Source organism: Miscanthus floridulus, unplaced genomic scaffold (genome assembly GCF_019320115.1).
Source record: "Miscanthus floridulus cultivar M001 unplaced genomic scaffold, ASM1932011v1 fs_664_1_2, whole genome shotgun sequence".
In the NCBI taxonomy this organism is placed as follows: Eukaryota; Viridiplantae; Streptophyta; class Magnoliopsida; order Poales; family Poaceae; genus Miscanthus; species Miscanthus floridulus.
In genome coordinates this window covers 39,697-60,000 of record NW_027097083.1, presented here as the reverse complement: position 1 = coordinate 60,000, position 20,304 = coordinate 39,697, and the positions used below count along the sequence as shown (strand labels likewise).

At 41.6% G+C, this 20,304-nt stretch overlaps 1 pseudogene; it reads right to left on the bottom strand.

Annotated features, from left to right (window-relative positions):
* Nucleotides 1-7,080: 7,080 nt before the first annotated feature.
* On the bottom strand, nucleotides 7,081-20,090 carry LOC136532600 (uncharacterized; annotated as a pseudogene).
* Between the last annotated feature and the right edge of the window lie 214 nt (nucleotides 20,091-20,304).

Below are 20,304 nucleotides of genomic sequence, written 5' to 3'. Positions count from 1 at the left end.
TTGACCATGCAAGACAATATATATGATTATATATCTCATGACTTCATTCAGTACAAGCTTACATAGTTAGCTAACAAAATAATATTGCATGTACTAGACACTAGATAGACTAGCCCCCTTCTCTGAATTTCTCAAGTACACGTGCCTTTTTTTTTCCTTCCGCAGAAAATGCTATGCACCCTGTTTGTTTCGTCGTAAACGATCGTGGATTATTTACTGTTGGCTGATTTGATGTGAGAGAAAAATACTGTTACAATTTATAATCCACGATCGTATAAGCCCAGCTGAACAGGCTGATGATTATGTCTTTCTAAATCTTTTGAAATGTAGTACTCACGGCCTATTTGGCAGAGCTTGGAGCAGCGCTCCGAGGCCAATTCCAAGAGGATCTTTGTCAAATGTATACGGTGATTTATCATGAAGCAATTATATCTAAAATGAAAGATTAGCTCTCTCATTCATTTTCTGCACAGAGTCACTTTTAATCATTATCCTTGAGAATCACTTTCAGCACAGTAATCACCTCCTTTGAGAATCAAAAGCACAAAAGTTCTACTGAACAGGACCCTAATATGTTATAGTTACAGAATCGGTTGAGCCCCACAATTATTTCTACTAAATGTCCCGAATTGAAATCGTTATCCCAAAATGCGATTGTAATTCCAATATGGATAGATCTACCCATTTAAATAGTGTGTTGTAATTCCCACCGAGCAACCTCTCAGTCACGCATAGCAAGTCAGGCGGCAATTTTTCTTGTCAAAATAAATGCGTGTGCGTTTTCTAGAATTCAAAGCTAGGACCGCTTCTCTCGCTTAAGCCATCTTTACCATCCCACCATTAAGTTGTTTTTTGATATCATTATCAGAACCATTTCTTTTGAATGTTCGGTGATAATGGTTTTCAGTGGTGGATCACATAAACGACTGCATCTGACAATGCATCCATTTCCGACGGTCGGTCTTCTGAAGCGATTGCCTGCGAAAATGCCCATTTTTAATAGCAGTTACTTATGTCAACCACGGTTAGAAATAGGGACATTTTCATTAGGGATGGGAACTGTTTGGCTGGTACATTTCACGGCTGATTTCGGTTGATTCAATAGTGTTCTGTGAGAGAGAATAAGCTGAAGTATGGCTGATAAACCGCCTGATAAATTCAAGTGAACTAGGTCAAGTTGTTATGTCGTCCGCTTCTAGAAAGCTATCTCTAGTAGTGGGCTTTGACGAGAGCCCCTCTAGCTTGCTATACTTGTGGAAACCAATTACCACTACGACTCCTATAAAAAAAAGGGACACCAGGCCTTGTTCACTTTGCAAATTTTTTGAACCCGATAAATAGTACCACTCTCGTCTTATTTGGCAAATATTGTCTAATCGTGGACCAACTAGGCTCAAAAGATTCATCTCGTGATTTTCAACTAAACTGTGTAATTAGTTATTTTTTTACCTACATTTAATACTCCATGCAAGCGGCTAAAAATTGATGTGATGGAGAGAGAGTGAAAAAACTTGGAATTTGGATGGCATCTAAACAAGGCGCCAATGGAAATTGTTTTAGGAGTATCATTGTATGTGCCCCTCTGTATACAATAGGATACACTATATATGGTTGGGTATTATTTTGAAAATCACATTATAAAACATGAGCACTCATAAACATGCATTCACACTCATCGTGATATGAACGTGTGTATACATCCTATCTTTATGAGCACATCCAAGAGATTTAGTTGGCAAATCTAAAAAATTAATGAAATCACCACATGGGCTGAGCACTTTCTACATGGCTCCTAAAATATTTAAACACTTGCGTTATCTAGTCTTGTAGTTATTAGACAATTATGTTTGTCCAATCTCATGACATTATTTCTCGTGATTTATTAGTGAGCTGGTACCAAGAGGGATTTGAAATTGAATCAAATAGATAGTGTGTGTTCATGCTATGCATACATCTTTTTGTGTTGTTGTAAATAGTTTCAACGTTTTTCTGGTATATATGGAATAGGCACGAAACTGCATTTATATACCTCCACACATTGGAAAGGTTCTCTCCTTCTTGTAATAACAGAGGCATGATGTCAAGATCAAGTACGTGTTGAGTGAAGTGCAAAGAGGCTGAGGTCAAATTGCAGAATGAGGGGCTTGGGTAAGTTCTAAGTAAGTTAGCTGTTAGCATTACTAAATTTTTTGAATTTTGCTTAATTAGTATTATAATCTTTGATCTACAATTACCTCAACATTTTATCTATCTCATTTTATGGTAGAAACTAGTATCAATAATTAAGTTCATATCTGAAAGTATTTTGATGTGATGTGATCATGATTTATTGTTACGAGCAGAGCGACGTTCAGTGTGTGTGTGTGTGTGATCATGATTTCCTGCTACCGGGTGTAGCTGCGCACGCACCGGTGGACGTTGGATTCGCTCGAAGATTCGTTTCCGTGTTTCCTTAAATTAGCGCCTCACATTCGATAATCATGTATGAAGCCTGAGAACCTCTGCAAATCTTCTGAATACCGTGTCAGTATGTGTACGGTGCTCCCGCAAGAAACAACACGGAAATCAATGAGTGGACCTTCTACAGGAACTCATGTTTTTTTCACACACACAAAAAAAGATAAATCAGATTATTGCACCGAGAAATAAACAGTGTCCTCTATTTTGAAATGGAGGAAGTAGCTAGGTACAAGTTACATCACTGTCTGCCAGTTAACAAGCAGGAGATTTCCAAACCATACACGTGCTGTTAGAGTGTTTTATTATTATAAGCGCGTGACCGTACTCACCGACACGAGCTAACAATATAGTAGTATTAAGCATATGAAACCAGCTTGCATTGCTTCATCACTAGTTAATTTAAAACTAATTGTATATATAAAAAACGTTTTCGACACGCTTCCATATAAACATGTCTTGTGCTGCCATCGATCGAAGGAGTGTCCAAAAGATGTTTTTTTATAGCGTGAGATACTGAGAATCTGAGACGACGTTGAATCGTTAGTTGATGAAGAAGCTCAAACAAATGAAACCTGGTCGGTTGGTGCGCTCTTGTTTGTCATTTCCATCAGCAATGCCAAAACTTAGCCCAGTACGTACAGTCCATTTAATAACATGGTTTAATAATCAGTAATCCTAGTCAGCCATCTAACCAGCTGAGATAACCATCAAGACCAAAACCTGCGCCATACATGCACCGGGTCGATTGGGCTCGAGCCTTCCTACCGCAGTTCGAAATGCGAAGCCCCTTCTACAAAGATTAAAACTAGATATTAGAGATACAAGGTGATGAGAAAAACCCCATCTAGTAGTACTTCCTAGATCTGCCTTACCTAATGGTGTCTTTTTGGTTCAGCTAATAACAAATTACAGTCAAATAAAATTTAGTTTATTTCTTTCCTCATTTAAACTAGGTAAAATGCCATTCTAGCTCATTTAAACAAGTTTTTCAATCGACCCAATAACCCAAAGTAATTTGAACTTACATCCCTAGAGCAAAACCAATCAAATCGCAAGCACCGGAAAGCTCCGCTGCTGCCTAGACAGAGGCACTGAAGAAAACGGTCGAGAGGACCCCGCAGTCAGTCTTCAAGCACCCACCGGAAAGAAAAGCTCCGGCGGTGTGGCGTTGCCAAGCATTGGAGAATGCAGCGAGCGTGAAACAATTCTGCAAAAACAATTCTCACCCATCGGATAACTCTGGTGATATCGGGACAGTAGCATCAGAGAAAGCATCGGTGCCCAGCAGTTCTATAGAAGGTTTGGTGGTCACCGGATCTCTCCGGTGACAGCGCCGGAGTAACATTGGAGAAAGAATCACAGGCTAGCAACGATCGACAACATCTATTCAACGTGGCAAGGCACTGGATGTCTCCGGTAACCCGACCGGATCTTTCCGATGAGTCTGCAGAAGTTGCAGCCTTTGCCCAACAACTATATTTCGAGGGGAGCCTAATATACCCCCATAGCTGGCTATTTGGGGTGTGTTGGAGCTTAATGAAGGTATAGGAGGCTGAGGCTCTTCTCTAGTTGCTTTAGTCACCAAAGTGCTTAAAGATCACATATGTGATTAGTGTAGATGCTTTGTAAAGTGTTTAGGCTAGTTAGACTACCACTTTAGTGCTTGCTCTAGGTTTACGCTAAGTGTTTACTGAGGCTTGCATACCTCTTACCACCCGGTACACTGGTAGAGAAATGACCTTTCATCCACTTCGATTTTGGGCTTTAGTCTCGGTATTTTTTGCGTCCGGGAGTAAAGGAAGAATTAGTCCCGGTTGGAGCTATCAACAGGGACTAAATGCCCCTGTCCACGCTTTCGCAGCAAGCCACCTTTAGTCCCGGTTGGTGTTACCAACCCGGACTAAAGGTCAACCTTTAGTCCCGGTTGATGTTACCAACCCGGATTAAAGGTTTCCCACCCGGGACTAAAGGTACCCCATAGGTCAATTCAAAAGGAGAGTGTCCAGGACCCTGTCACATGTGGCATACAGCTGAATTGGTAAGGAGTTTATGCGCGAGGAAAGAGGTCCTGGGTTCGAATCTCACACATCGCAAGAGAGGTCTCCCTACAATTTCGTTTATTTTTTCTCCTGAGGATGGACCTTTAGTCCCGGTTATGTGACCCGGGACTAAAGGCCAGGACCTTTAGTCCCGGATTCGTAGTCCCGGTTGAGAAACCGGGACTAAAGCCAGTTTCCAACCGGGACTGCAACCCATTTCTCTACTAGTGGTACTTGCATGCACCATTGCTAATACACTAGGGCCTTGTAGTCTTGCGAGATCCTTCAATGTGTGGAGAGGCCGCTGAGCATGTACGAAAGGGCCATGCATTGACCCACGATGTTTTGGCTTAAACACAATAGTGAAGACGGTGGGGAGCGATACGGAAGATGGCCACCGGGGTCCACTTGCGCGTGAGGAAGGACCATGGGCTATTTACGGAGTTACCCCACTGGGAGCTTGGGTCGGGTATCCTTGTGAGTGGCTCCAACGAGGATCAAGGAGGAGCATGAGCTTCTTGATATCACATTTAAGCATCCCACTTTACTTGCTTACATAGGTTGTGTGCTTACCTTTCTAGTTTAGCTTGTTAGGCTAGTTCATAGGACTAAAATTTAGATTGCGTAAGTCTTTTGCAGTAAGATAGCAACACTTAACAAAACCTAGTTGCACATTTAGATAGAAATCTTGCATAGGTTTTGATAAGTAGAATTAGAGGCCATTTGTTTTTACAAGGAAAAAAAATCCAAATTACTTCCTCCAAGTTTGGCCTATTCAGATAACCCACTAAACTAACATTTGGTTCAATTTATTTCCTCCAACTATTTTATTGGTCTAGTTTAAATTTGTTATTTTTTGTCTATGTATAAGTTAAGTTTTAATATAATTTTTTTGTGATGTGATAGAAGACATCATAAGTTATGTTAAAAAAATATATCTTAACTTTTGCCACTTTTTTGATAGCTTAGGAAATTTAGTGATGAATTAACACTAGAGATATAATATCATACAAAACATAATGATGAAAACCTTTCACCTCAAAAAAATTGAAACTAAAACGCAATTTATACATAGAGGAAAAAAACAAAATTCTTACTAAGGTGTAAATTAGATCAACTTAAATAGTTGGAGGAAGTAGATTGAATTAAATGTTAGTTTAGAGGGTTATCTGAACATAGGCCAAACATGTTGACAGTAATTTAGACTTTTTTTTCTTTTTTATAAATTATAATTTACTCTCTTCTATTAGGTGTCATGATCCCTTCACGGTCCATATATGCAAGGAACCATATATATGTGTTGTCATCAGATGATATATATCCCACGCTGCAACATTGCATACAAGGTCCATGCATGTGCATGGGGTCTTTCTTGTCCTTGGAAAATGTTCACCGACACGAGCGAGCAATATATAGTAGGATTAAGCACCCATCAAATCAGCTTGCTAAACTAACGAGAAAAACACACGACATATATATGGCAAAATTGGCTAGCGGACACCCAAATTGGTGGTCATTTGCTAACGGACACCCAAGGTGGAGCTGTTTGCTAAAACACACTCTGGTTTATTGCAATTTTACCATAGGACACCGTGCCCCATATTTTATTCATTTGCACCGGTAGAGGAGAGAGAAATTTTCAATATAAACATCCGGTGCCCCTGAGCAACATTTGGGTCCAACCCAAACCTGGTCTGGTTGGACTAGATAATAATCGGCCCAGACCTCGTCTCACTCTCCTTCCCCGTCTCCGCGATAAAGGAAGCGGCAGCGACGGCGGGCAGGCGGGCACGGCGTTGGCGGGCGGGCATCGTCGATAGGAAAGGGCAAGCAGAGGCCGGTTCAAGATGGCGACAGGCTCGGGCGCTTCGTCCTCGACAGCTTCGCGTGGAATGAGAGAGGCACAACCACTGTGCCCTTTCTACAGGATGGCGACCGTTGTGGAACGGACCTCTAGAACCCAAAATAACCTAGACAAGCACTTCTATATTTGCAGGAATCAGGACTGGGTGAGTTATTTTCATTTCTTTATTGTCCATTTTGGCCTTTTCAAATCCTGATCTAGAGTTTCATCCCAATCTTGTGTTCTTCGGCGTGAACAGGGCAACGACCAGTGCGCTTTCTTCATGTGGAAGCTATCGAGCGCAGGAGATGGCATGGATGTTGCTGCAGCGAGGGTAGGCTTGAAGGCTTTGGACAATTCTCTATTGAACCTGACCAATGTTGTATCTACTCAGACGACTGCTATGAGTAGAATAGTTGGAGAGCAGAGAGTGAATAGGTGGATGAATGTGGCCAGTGTGTTTGTAGGAGTTCTTAGCTTTGTTGCCATGTGCATGTTGGTGTATAACAATGCATGAACTTGGCTTTGTAATGTTTGTGAAATGAATGAAATGCAGTTATCTGACATTGCCAAGTTTAATACATTTTCATCATTACCAACTTCAATACAACAAGCAACATTAGCATCATAAGGTAGATGGCATAACAAGCATACCAAGTTCACTAGAATACAATACCAAGTTCACTACAATACCCAGTTCACTACTATACCAAGTTCAATACATTACAAGTTCTCAAGCTAAATGGCCCTCCAGTTGTCTTTGTTTGTTCTGGTAGTGCTCATATGCCACAGAAGCTATAAAAACACAGAAAAGCACAGAAGTCACAGAAGTCGTAAAATCTTTCTTCTCTTTCAGTGTTGCTTGTAGTGCCTAGAAGTCCATCAGGACCCTCTTGCTCCTAATGCCAGCTCTTGGATTGGATATCAGCTATGAACTAGCCTAACTCCTAGTCAGTGGCCTTGGGCTATCTGCCACTTGGTGTTTGGCCTGGGTCCTAGTGACTAGGGAGTTTGGAACCCTGCAACATGAAACATGTGGTTAAGATGTAGTAAACTAAGTGAAAAATGAAGGCAAGAGATGGATCACGCATTGCGTAGCTTGTTTAGGAGGTGTAGGGTCAACATGAGTTGCCTTCTTCTTCTTGGGTTGTTTCCTCTTGGAGGAGGCCTTCCTCTTCTTCTTCTTAGATGGATCATCTGTGGTCTCTATAATCTCAATCACTTTTGGCTTGTAAGTCCTCCTATTCTTTGGTGGTGCAGGTGGTGGTGCATCAGGGTCTTGGACAGTTTCATTATAGGTTTTCTGGAGGTGGCCAAATCCACCACACCTTTTACACCTTCTCTTGCCCTTGCTGCTTGACCCACCTTCTTCAGCATCAACCATCCTTCTTTTCCTTGGCCTTCCTGCTACTCTATTACATTGAGGAGGAAGGAGTTTGAAGCCAATGTCCACCTTTTCCCATTCTTCCTTGTCTGGCATAGGTGGCACAGCAGTTGCATAAGCTGTTTTGAACATTTCTATAGAGTAGTAAGGGTCCACAAAGTCCTCCAATTCTACCCTCCTTGTGTCAATGAAAGCTATGGCATGCACACAAGGCAAACCAGTTAACTGCCAACCTCTACATGTGCACTCTTTCTTTTCTAGATCAACAATGAACCTCCATGGAACCAGGTCCTTATTCACACCTTCTACTTCTCCCACCATTGGGCCACTCCTGTTAATGGTGTACCTTTGATTTCTTGTTTTGTTGTGTAGTTCCTTCATGACATGAGGCAAAACCTTAAACCCAGACAACTTTGAGGCCAACTGCCCTCTTGTGCAAAACCTCTCCATGATCAATTGCCTTATCTTGTCCATGAGTTCTAGAACAAGTAAGGACTTTTCTTCCCTGATCCAACTGTTGAAGGTCTCAGCTATGTTGTTGGTGACATAGTCACATTTGCATGTTGTGCTGAACTTTGACCTTGCACATAGATGTTTATGATTGTCCATCAGCCAAGTTGTTGCCTTTGGGCATGCCTTAAGCATCTCATTCCAATGTCTATCATGGGTTGTTTGCCTATAGAACCTTGATGCAGACCACAAGTTCCTTTCAAACACTTCACCCCTAAATCTCATTTGGAAATTCTTCACAAGATGCCTCATGCATTCTCTGTGCTCTACACCATTTGTGAAGACTTTGGTAACTACCTTATCTATTTCTTTGCCTGCATCATTTGAAATAAAAAGACCAGGTGGGAAACCAATAGCCTTGTTGAAGGGTCGAGATGGCGATTAGAGGGGGGGTGAATAGTCCTTTTTAAAACTTAATCACGTTGGCTAACCGAAACAAGTGTGGAATTAAAACTATCGGTCTAACTAAGACTACACCCCTCTATCTATGTTCACTAGCACCTTGCAAAGATACTAATCAAGCAACAAAGGTGCCGGGCTAGCTAGAGCTCTCCTAACCAATTCTAGAAGCAAGGTCACACAAACCTATGCCACTAGTACTTTAAGCTACAAGGGAGCTCCTACACATGCTAGTAAGCAAAAGCACAAAGCCAACTAAGCTCACTAGCAATGCTCAATAACAAGGCAACCAATGCCAAATTAGAGAGCGCAATTACTTAGCTACACAAACTAAGTAATGTGACTAACAAGGTTACACAAATCAAATTAGCCACGCAAGGGAGCTACTTCTGTGCTACACAAGCATGAAGGTAACTAGCAAGCTACATAAGCTAACTAATTACAAAAGCAACAACACAAGCTTAATGTATATGAAAGTAAACGCAAGCTTGTGTAACGGGGATGCAAACCAATGGGAAGAACAAAGTTGACACGATGATTTTTCTCCCGAGGTTCACGTGTTTGCTAACACGCTAGTCCCTGTTGTGTCGACTGCTCACTTGGTGGTTCGGTGGCTAATTGGCATCACCCACCAAGCCTGCACGTCGGGCACCGCAAGAACCTACCCCGAAAGTGAGAGTAGCTCAATGACACGCTTTACTAAAGTTGCTCTTCGTGGCTCCCGCGGGGCGAGTACAATGCCCCTCACAAGCTCTTCTCTGGAGCGCCGCACAAGCTTCTTGTGGGCTTCGACGGAGACCACCACCAAGCCGTCTAGGAGGTGGCAACCTCCAAGAGTAACAAGCACCACTGGCTTACAACTTGATCACCTAGTGCCACTCGATGCAACCTCATGATGCAATCGCGCTAGAATCGCTCACTCACACAATCGAATAATCACTATCAAGTATGTGTGAGATGGAGGGCTCCTAAGCACTCTCAAGCATGGACACAAAGTCCCCCAAGGTGCTCCGCACCTGCCATGGCTGAAGGCCACTTTTATTTATAGCCCCAAAGGCTAAACTAGTCGTTACCCCTTTACTGGGCAACTGTCGGGTCGACCGGACGCTCCGGTCGTGTTGACCGGATGCTGGACCTCAGCGTCCGGTCGCTCGATGATGGCCACGTGTCACCTACGTTCAATGGCATTCTTCCTATCTCAATAGTCATCTTTTGACCGGACGCAGCAGCTTCAACTGACCGGACGCTGGACCCTCAGCGTCCGGTCGTTTATAGTAAGGTACCGACCTTGACCGGACGTTTCCGGATGCATGTGATCGGACGCAGCCAGCGTCCAGTCATACTTCAGCTCCTGCGTCACCATGCATCAGCCTAACCGGACGTGCCCTGCCAGCGTCCGGTCACTTCCAGTGCCAGCGTCCAATGCACTCTGTGAGACCCTCTTTCCTGTGTAGGGCGCCGGTGGCACCGTCGGACTGTCTGCACTCTACGAGCGGACACTCCGCCGGTGGAGTTTCTTCACCAAGTTGATTCACATCAACTCCAACTCCATCTCCTTTGTAAATATGCCAACACCACCAAGTGTACACCACTATGTGTATGTGTGTTAGCTTTTTACAATCATTTCCCAACGGATGTTAGCCACTCAACTTGCCACCCCACTCGATCCTAGCGACGATACAAAGTTAGATCACTCGAGTGGCACTAGATGACCGATATGCAAACAAGTTTGCTCCTCTTGATAGTACGGCCATCTATCCTAAACCCGGTCATAAACTTCTCTACACACCTATGATCGGTAAAATGAAATGCCCTAGGTTATACCTTTGTCTTGCGCATTCCATTCCATCTCCTCCAACGTCGATGCAACACATGCATCAACACGATCAACAATGATATGATCCACTTCATATCATCACATGATCATATTGGTTCATCGATCTTGACTTTACTTGCTCTTCACCATTGCCATCGTCCATCGGCGCCAAGTCTTGCTCAAGCTTCACCGCCACGCGGTCCATCACTCCAAAGCCTTCGACTTGCCCTTCACGCTTGCAACCGGTCCATCAAGCCAAGTCTTGTCTTGATCTTCTCCACCTTGATCACATGACTTAATGTCATGTCTCATGTGCATTTAAGCTCCTTCATCATCACATGTGTGAGCTTTGCAACATCTCTAAGCTATTTTCATCTTCATGGCATATGTTGCTCACACACATGTACCTGTGGACTAATCACTTGTGTATCTCACATAAACACAATTAGTTCACCTAAGTTGTCACTCAATTACCAAAACCAAACAAGGACCTTTCAATCTCCCCTTTTTAGTAATTGATGACAACTCTACAAAGATATGGAAATTAAGCTCTTTTGGATTCATGTTGCTTGCCCAAGCAATTTTACCATGTGAAAATAATTTTGGACAAGTACCACAAACCCAAAATGGTAGTATTAGCTCCCCCTACATATGTGCTAGAATGTTTGATTTGAAGTTCGCACATATGCATAGATTAAAATTATGGGAGAGTAATTACTACTAAATGATGCTAAGGTGTATAGAATAAACCTTTGAAGCGTGTACCAATCGGAGTTGCACCTTTAAGTTCATCCTTAGCACCATGGTTAGCTAGATATCAGTTGGCAATAAAAACACTAGATACCTTGTGAGATCAACATTAAAAGCAAGGTACTAGCATTACTTGAAAAGCATACTAAGTGTCTAGCTATCATCCTATGCATGCTAGTTATCAAATCATCATTCAAGTTCTACAACTAGCATACACCACACAAGCATGCATATTGAATTTGAAAGCTTATGCAATGTAAGCAAGCACATGAATATGCACATTTCAAATGCAATCAATCCAAGTTCATGAGCTTGCTCCCCCTACTTGTGTGCTTCTCTTGTCCAAGAATTTTGATCAATCTCTTTTGTTGAATGTTGCTCCCTCTTTGTCCATGTCCATGTCCAACCTCTATTTCTTTTATATCTCATCTCCCCCCTTGTACAATCTCTCCCTCATTCAATCAAGCTTTCATATCTTTGTACAATCTCTCCCCCTTTGTCATCAATTTCCATAAAAGGTGTGCTTCTTATTGATGCAAAGGTATGCACTTTGGGGTAGATGGTTGAGACTTGAATTTTACATTTTTGATGGACATTACTTGATTGTTGGAATGACACTACTTGTAGATACCATTTTGAACTTTTAACTTGTACTACTTGTATCTTATCATTCTATGTATGGGTCATCCTTTTTTTACACTTAAGCTCTTGTCGGTGAGGGATGCATTTTTTATTTGATGATCACTTAAAGTTAAGGATCACTTGTGGAACCATCGTCTTTTATGGTTGATACTATGTATAGATACCACTTGTAGGAAGTGAATACTATTTGAAAGAATCTTCTAGTATGGAACCACTTGTTTGATTTATCAATAAAGACCATTTCTTGAACATTTGCTATCTTCATGAGTACCACTTATAGGATATCACTTGTGAGTTGATCTAGACATTATTTGTAGATTCTTGATAAAATACTTGAGTCTAGATACCATTTGAAACAAACTAGATATTCATTTGCATTGTTGTCTTATGCTTGTACTCTTATCACTGTCATGAGCTTCTATGATTGACTTGAACTAAAATGATTTGCCTAAGCTTCCAAGTTCAGTTTGAACCAATGACAAGCTTCTTCACACCTCTTGCAAGGGTTATCTTACCAATGTTGTACTTGTCACTTGTTAGCAATCCAAATTAAGTCAAGTACTTGGGTTCACTAGCTCATGAACAAATTCATGTACTAACCACTAGATCAAGTAATCATTCAAACAATAGTGGTAGGCTATGAATTTAAACATTTCATTTGTTATACATGATCCTATGAAGCATGTACTATATATACTAACCACATACTAGTAAGGGATAAAATGATCATGCATATTTCAATGATACCTTTGCTATATTGGAGTAGATGATAGTCACATAGATTTCAAGTCATTACTCCAATTCGCAATGTGAAGTCCAATTATAAACTTGATGAAGACCAATAGATACCAATTTGAATTCCCTTCTTCACCCATATGAAATGAATACCACTAATGATCAAGTGCACTTTCTTGTTGTGGTTGACTTGCTTCATCTTTTGATCTTTGCTTGCATGAGAGCATCAATGTGAAAATACTACTTGAAATACCATGATTAACTCTCTTTTGGGTGTTGCTTGCTTTTCTTGATCAATCCTTTTGATTGCTTCAACTAAGCATCTTAAATGTCCCTCAGATCACCACTTCCATGTTAGCCTTCCAAGTACCACACTTGGTTTACCTACTCATAGGCGGCAAGCTCCTACACTAGGGAGAAGTGACCTCTCTCCAAGAACCATTCTTGATACTCACTTGAAATGATTTGATTGATTGATCCAAGTGATGGACTTAACTTGATGAGTAACCTTGATTCCTTCTTTAAATCCTTTTCTTTCTTCTTGTTTAAGTTCTTTTGTTTCTACCAAATGATTTCCAATAGTCACTAGAACTTAAACTTTAACTTCATCTTGAGTTTGATCTTGATCTTCCAATTTGAGTACCAAATGTATGCAAAGTACACTCCACAATCAAATAGCCTTGTACTCTTTGCTTGTCATGCTTTTAGATCATCTCAAAACCAAACTTAGGTACCTCAAACACTTGTAAACATGTTTCCAACTTAAGGACCTTTCAATCAAAGTGACTCTAGATTAATCCAATATTTGTCACTTTTCTAGCAGATTTTGTACTCTCCAAAGACATAAGCATATCTCCCAAAGTACAAATCCAAATATCACGAAATTTGGTGGAGGTGTGCATTACTAAGTTATATAGAAGATGTAAAAATTTGAGCTTCATTTGACTTCTATATTGCTACCATATTTCAATTCTTCCTCCACTGCTATATGCTGAAAACTGCTGCACTATAGCTGACAAGATCCACTTCAAAACCGAAGCATTTCTTATCCAATTTTCATGAAATTTCTACATCATCTCATACAATAAGTATAGAGCATGTACACCAATTTTCATGCCAATTAAATAGGTTTTGATCATTCAAACATGGCTATGATCACAGCTAGCTTAGATTTTCAATATAGGACAGATTTCAAGCAATTGAGCTATACTTCATCATGTATGAATCAAATTTGAAACTAACTTATTTGAATACTTCCATAAGACATATATACATTCAAATCACTTACTAAATGTCATCTTATGAATTTATCCAATACAAATCAATCCAAACTTGATTACTAGGCAATTATCCATTCAATCATCTTATAGCAAGCAACATTGCATATTTATCCAATTATATGCATCCAAATGAAATGATCAACAAGAGATATACCTTGGTTAGCTCATGATCATCCAACTAGCAAGCTTCAACTCAAATATTTGCAAGCCATTAAATAATCCAATAAATCACCACAACTTGAATAAGACACTTGTATGTTGTAGCACATTTAGACTTCATTCAATTTGTCATGGCATTGGGATAATGATGTGCACTAAAGTTCATAACTTGATTCAACATATGATGAACAATATGAGATCAATTGAATCAAGTCTCTAATGCCGATGGTACCTATAATCAATCATCCACTTTTTGATGGTACCCAAACAAGTTTGGGTCCTCTCAAGTTAGGTGCAACATACTTAGGCATAGCCTTAGTATGAATAGCGGGATGTTTTGCAATTGCAACCAATGAGGTACCATTGCCATACTTCCTAAGCATATTATTATTATCAACAATTGAAATAGGCTTAGAAATGTCACCTAGGGGACATGAATGTGCCATGTGTCTCCTTTCCCAGCAAGAGTAGCACTTTTTCTTTGCTTGAGCATTCTCTTCTTTGCTCATGTGGTGCTTCTCATTGCCTTGCCTCTCATGGATTGCTTGAGCCTTCTTCTCAAGCTTGGTAGGACACTTGGAGGCAAAGTGTCCCATATTTTCACACTTGAAGCACTTGATGTGAGCATAATCTTCATTCTTGCTCATCATCTTGGCATTTTGAGTTTGCATTGGATGCCTTGCCTTTTCACCCCTTCTTGTTTTCTTCTTCTTTATCATCAAGTCACCACCATCTTTATGGTTGATCTTGATTTGAACTTGGGGTGTCTTCTCTCGCTCAACTTGTGGCTTTGGTTGAGGCTTCACTTGTTGCTTCACCAATTGCTTGGTTAGGCACATTGAGGTAAGATGACCCCAAGTGTGGCACTTAAAGCACTTGACATGCTTTAGCCTCTCTTCTTCTTTTATATTCTTGAGCTTCTCAATGTTTGGGCAACCATTTGCAAGGTGTCCCGCTTCATGACACCGGTAGCACATGGTATGAGAGAGCTTTCTTTGTTGTAGCTTCTTCATCTTCCTTTCTCTCTTTCTTTCGCCCTTTGTCATCTTCTTCTTGAAGCTAAGGCCACACTTGTCACCATAGTTTCTTTGAGTCTTCAATATATGCTCAAAGGTGACTTTTGAGTTGTAGCACCTCTCTAACTTACTGCTCAATTTCTTCACTTCACTTTTGAGCTCATTGTTCTCCTTTAAAAGGTTAGTCTCATAAGACATAGAAGTAGAACAAGCATCTATTTGTGAAGAGCATAGCATATCTAATAAATCATCACAAGAGGTGGATATATACTTCTTGCCTACATCACAAGGGTTAGCGATAGTATGTGATTGATCAATTGACTCATGTGATGAACTCTCATTGTTTTTAAGTTTCTTTGTAAATACTTTAATGAGAGAAGCATGTTGTTCTAATAATTCATCATGAGATGCAAGTAGTGTCTCATGATTCAATTTAAGCTCATCAAGTGAAGATTTATAAGCATTATGTAATTTCTTATGTTCTTCACAAGAGTTCTTTATAAATGAGTTTTCATTTTCTAATTTCAATGTTTTAGCTTTCTCATTTTCTAAAGACATGGTCATGCTAGCAAGTCTACTAACAAGCTCATTATATGAATCAACATGATCAACCACATCATCATTTGATACCTTGGTATCACCTTGTGACATGAGACAATGTGGTGTAGTGGATGGGCTTGTAGTAGCATAATCATGGCTTGAGCATGAACCATCATCACCATCAAGTGTGCATGGGGTAGCATCATCACTTACAACACTTGTGGCACCATCATCAACCTTGTCAAGTGAACTTGTAGTTGATCGATCATCATCATCACTTGACCATGAGGTGGAGCAATCTTTCACAATCACCATATTATGGTTATGCTCAACGCACTCATGCACCTCCTTCTTGGGCTCATCCTCCTTCTTGAATTTGCCATCATCCCATGTGGAGGAATCACTGAAGGTTTCCTTGATGGACTCCCATATCTCACGAGTGGTCCCCTTGTAGTTTACTTGCTTCATCAAATCAAAATGTAAAGCATCCAATAGAAAATAACAAGCATGTGCATCAAATTCATAGAGGACTCTTTGAGCTTTGGTTAGAGTTCTATGATCCAAGACATGGGTGAGACCACTAGTGACAACCCACCAAAATTTAGGTCCCTTTACACAAAAATGATCAAGCATGTGATTTTTCCAAAGTGCAAAGTTTGTGCCACAAAAAATATGTGCCTCACAAACATCTAGCCCATTAGATGCCATCCTCTCGGGTCGGTGAAGACCACAAAAGAGAGACCGGGCTCCGATACAACTTGAAGGGTCGAGATGGCGACTAGAGGGGGGTGAATAGTCATTTTTAAAACTTAATCATGTTGGCTAACCGAAATAAGTGCGGAATTAAAACTATCGGTCTAACTAAGACTACACCCCTCTATCTATATTCACTAGCACCTTGCAAAGATACTAATCAAGCAACAAAGGTGCCGGGCTAGCTAGAGCTCTCCTAACCAATTCTAGAAGCAAGGTCACACAAACATATGCCACTGGTACTTTAAGCTACAAGGGAGCTCCTACACATGATAGTAAGCAAAAGCACAAAGCCAACTAAGCTCACTAGCAATACTCAATAACAAGGCAACCAATGCCAAATTAGAGAGCGCAATTACTTAGCTACACAAACTAAGTAATGTGACTAACAAGGTTACACAAATCAAATTAGCCACATAAGGGAGCTACTTCTATGCTACACAAGCATGAAGGTAACTAGCAAGCTACACAAGCTAACTAATTACAAAGCAACAACACAAGCTTAATGTATATGAAAGTAAACGCAAGCTTATGTAACGGGGATGCAAACCAACGGGAAGAACAAGGTTGACACGATGATTTTTCTCCCGAGGTTCACGTGTTTGCCAACACGCTAGTCCCCGTTGTGTTGACCGCTCACTTGGTGGTTCGATGGCTAATTGGCATCACCCGCCAAGCCCGCACGTCAGGCACCGCAAGAACCTACCCCAAAAATGAGGGTAGCTCAATGACACGCTTTACTAAAGTTGCTTTCACGGCTCCCGCGGGGCGAGCACAATGCCCCTCACAAGCTCTTCTCTGGAGCGCCGCACAAGCTTCTTGCGGGCTTCGACAGAGACCACCACCAAGCCGTCTAGGAGGTGGCAACCTCCAAGAGTAACAAGCACCACCGGCTTGCAACTTGATCACCTAGTGCCACTCGATGCAACCTCATGATGCAATCGCACTAGAATCGCTCACTCACACAATCGAATGATCACTATCAAGTATGTGTGAGATAGAGGGCTCCTAAGCACTCTCAAGCATAGACACAAAGTCCCCCAAGGTGCTCAGCACCCGCCATGGCCGAAGGCCACTTCTATTTATAGCCCCAAGGGCTAAACTAGCCGTTACTCCTTCACTGGGCAACTGTCGGGTCGACCGGACGCTCCGGTCGTGTTGATCGGACGCTAGACCTCAGCGTCCGGTCGCTCGATGATAGCCATTTGTCACCTACGTTCAACGGCATTCTTCCGATCTCAATAGTCATCTTCTGACCAGATGCGGCAGCTTCAACTGACCGTACGCTGGACCCTCAACGTCCGGTCATTTACAGTAAGGTACCGCACGTGATCGGACACAGCCCAGCGTCCGGTCATACTCTAGCTCCTGCATCACCATGCGTCAGCCTGACCGGACGTGCCCTGCCAGCGTCCGATCACTTCCAGTGCCAGCGTCCAGTGCACTCTGTGAGACCCTCTTTTCTGTGTAGGGCGCCGGTGGAGTTTCTTCACCAAGTTGATTCACATCAACTCCAACTCCATCTTCTTTGTAAATATGCCAACACCACCAAGTGTACACCACCATGTGTATATGTGTTAGCTTTTCACAATCATTTCCCAACGGATGTTAGCCACTCAACTTGCCACCCCACTCGATCCTAGCGATGATGCAAAGTTAGATTACTCGAGTGGCACTGATGACCGATATGCAAACAAGTTTGCTCCTCTTGATAGTACGGCCATCTATCCTAAACCCGGTCATAAACTTCTCTACACACCTATGACCGGTGAAATGAAATGCCCTAGGTTATACCTTTGCCTTGCGTATTCCATTCCATCTCCTCCAACGTCGATGCAACACATGCACCAACACGATCAACAATGATATGATCCACTTCATATCATCACGTGATCATATTGGTTCATCGATCTTGACTTTACTTGCTCTTCACCGTTGCCATCGTCCATCGACGCCAAGTCTTGCTCAAGCTTCACCGCCACGCGGTCCATCACTCCAAAGCCTTCAACTTGCCATTCACGCTTGCAACTGGTCCATCAAGCCAGGTCTTGTCTTGATCTTCTCCACCTTGATCACATGACTCAATGTCATGTCTCATGTGCATTTAAGCTCCTTCATCATCACATGTGTGAGCTTTGCAACATCTCCAAGCTATTTTCACCTTCATGGCATATGTTGCTCACACACATGTACCTATAGACTAATCACCTGTATATCTCACATAAACACAATTAGTCCACCTAAGTTGTCACTCAATTACCAAAACCAAACAAGGACCTTTCACTTGTGTAGCATCTTCATGAACCATTCCCAGTTGTCCTTGGTTTCAATGCCAAATACTCCAAAGGCCACTGGGAACATCCAGTTGTGCCCATCAATACCTACTGCAGCTGCTAACTGCCCCTTCCACTTTGCTATCAAAACTATGGAGTCAATGCCAAGATAAGGTCTGCAACCTTGAAGGAAGCCATCAATGCATGGCTTCAGTGCTACAAACATCCTACTGAATCTTCTTTTCCTATTCACAACATCCCACTCAACCTCTACAACACTGCCAGGACTCCTCTTCTCAATTTCTCTTTTCCAAGAAAACACATGTACAAAGCTATCCTCCTAGCCACCCAATATCTCATCTAAGGCCATCTGTTGGTAGTCCCAAACAACATAGTAGCTCACCTAGATGCAGTATTCTCCTCTAACTTGCCCTTCAAAACTTTAGGCCCAAGAGTTGGATCTTCCCTAAGCCAATTTATCACTCTATCCTTGACCCAGTGATTGGTAGCCATGCAATTCCTTTGCACTTTGCTTTTGCTGGCACAGTTATGCTTATGTGATAACTTCTTAATCTGCACCCATCAATCAAACAAGGAAACAAAGTCAATAGTTAGTAAACAACAAATGAACACTGAATCTAACAATGAATCAATAACTACATCAAACATACTTGCCATGTCCTCCCATCTTGACATTGAGATGCATGAATCCTCCACCTACACCTCTTGGCCTTACAATGTGCTCTGTACCACCATGACTCACTGTAAGGACCTGCAAGTTCAACTTCATTAAGCACAGCATATTGCCTAATGTGCCTCTTAAAACAGAAACCATCTTCAAAAGTAACACCAACAACTATCTTAGGGTTATTTATGTCAGTCACATGCAGCACACCCTCACAGCCCCTCTCATCATCCACACCTAGTGGGTCATCATCTTCTGGGTCACTGTCAGGATAATAATCACAGCCATCCTCAGCAGCATCATCAATGAGCACATCCTTGTACTTCTCTTTCTCATCATCTACTCCTACATACTCAATTTCATCAGACTCTCCCCAGTCATCATCAGGATTAGCATCATCCTTAGGATTATCATCACCTTCAGGATTAGCATCAACCTCAGGATTGTCATCACCTTCAGGATTAGCATCAACCTCAGGATTATCATCACCTTCTGGATTAGTATCAACCTCAGGATTTATCATCACCTTCTGGATTATCAACAGCTTCTGGATTATGATCAGCTTCATCATTATGAACAGCTATTGGATTATCAACATGCAGAATCATAGCTATTGGCAAACAAATGACCTAACTCTATTGTGTGCTAATAAGAGACTGAGTACCACCAGATGCATTGGCATTAGAAACTTGAGACTGTAATAAACAAGGACCAGTGTCAACAACCTCTACAGTTAGTGGCAGCCTTCTACTGTCCCAATACACATCAAATGCATGTAGCAGAGCAGAATCAGAATCTATGTGCATTGTCTCATCCTTGATTTTGTCAAAGAAAGTAACCTCTTGTGCTTAATCCTTACCATGAACTATCTCCTCAGCAAGCAAATCATAAAAACCCATCCAATTGAAGGTATCCTTGTCCACCACACGCATGAAATTAGCAGTTACATGATAATCATCGAGCCCATCTGGTCTTTGCTCTACATAGGCAGGTACTCTAATCGCCAACCTACAGGCGGTC